At 42.3% G+C, this 1,162-nt stretch overlaps 1 non-coding gene across 1 annotated transcript; it reads right to left on the bottom strand.

Annotated features, from left to right (window-relative positions):
• Window positions 1–672: 672 nt before the first annotated feature.
• LOC111723248 lies at window positions 673–813 on the bottom strand. Its single transcript, XR_002771828.1, has one exon. It is a non-coding gene; the product is annotated as a U4 spliceosomal RNA (small nuclear RNA).
• Window positions 814–1,162: the final 349 nt, after the last annotated feature.

Genomic DNA, 1,162 nt, shown 5'->3' with positions numbered 1-1,162 from the left:
CTTTTGATTCTTCTTCTTTTTCTTTTTAAAATAAATTTACAGGCCAGGTGCAGTGGCTCACACCTGTAATCCTGTAGCACTGTGGGAGGTCAAGGAGGGTGGATTGCCTGAGCTCACAAGTTCAAGACCAGGCTGAACAAGAGCAAGAGCCCATCTCTAAAAATAGCCAGGTGTTGTGATAGGCACTTGTAGTTTCAGCTACTTGGGAGGCTGAGGCAAGAGGATTGCTTGAGCCCAAGAGTTTGAGGTTGCTGTGAACTGTGATGCCATGGCACTCTATCCAGGTGACAAAGTGAGAATCTGTCTCTAAATAAATAAATAAATAAAATAAGTTTACATTGTTATCCTCAAAGTAATAGTTATAGCTCATCACGCTCCATGCACAGACTGTTTCTTCAGACTTGAGATTAGATTTGAAAGTATAATGTATATGGCCAGTGATTTTCAAAATGCAGAAAAGATATCTAATTAGAAAGAAAATGTGGAAAATCTAATAGGTAAAAGGGAAAGGAGTTAGACATGTTTTCACTTTCTGCCTTTTGGTGTGGAAAGGCAGTGAGTGGACAGAGAGAAAAACGCCAAGGAAACATTAGCTCAACATTAGGAGGAGGAGAGGGGACCGGGAAGAAAAGATGAAGATAGAGAAACCCAATGCTATTTTTTTTTATTCAGTCTCCATAGAGACTGTCAAAAATTGCTAGTGCCAACTATATTTCAAGTCGTCATGGTGGGGTATTGGGAAAAGTTTTCAATAAGCAATAATCATGCCTTGGATAAACCTCATTGGCTACAATACTGCCGCTGTGCAAAGCTCAACACTATTGAGGGGGATAGTTGGAGCTTTTGGGTATAAAGTTTAGAGAGATTTCAAGTAATCACATCCAGGTGTGGTCAGTAGAGACGTTATGATCTCCATAGAATAAGTGGTACAGTCAGTGGCTATATAAGTTTCCATGTACCCAGGCACAAAGCACAGAGGATGTGAACAAGAAGCCTCTAGGGAGACTGAAAAAGGCACAATATGGAAAAGGTTGCCATAACTGGGAGCATGTGGGATTATGGGCTCTCTCAATGGGGCCAGCAGCATGCTCACCACACAGCCAACAGGGCTAGTCCTGGTTGGTCCTAGGAGCAGACAAGATGGCCCCTCCTTAGGACAGAG

Source organism: Otolemur garnettii, unplaced genomic scaffold, assembly GCF_000181295.1.
Source record: "Otolemur garnettii isolate 467f Iridium unplaced genomic scaffold, OtoGar3 scaffold00009, whole genome shotgun sequence".
Classification (NCBI taxonomy): Eukaryota; Metazoa; Chordata; class Mammalia; order Primates; family Galagidae; genus Otolemur; species Otolemur garnettii.
Note: the sequence above shows the minus strand (reverse complement) of the source record. Positions and strands in the feature narration are given on the sequence as shown.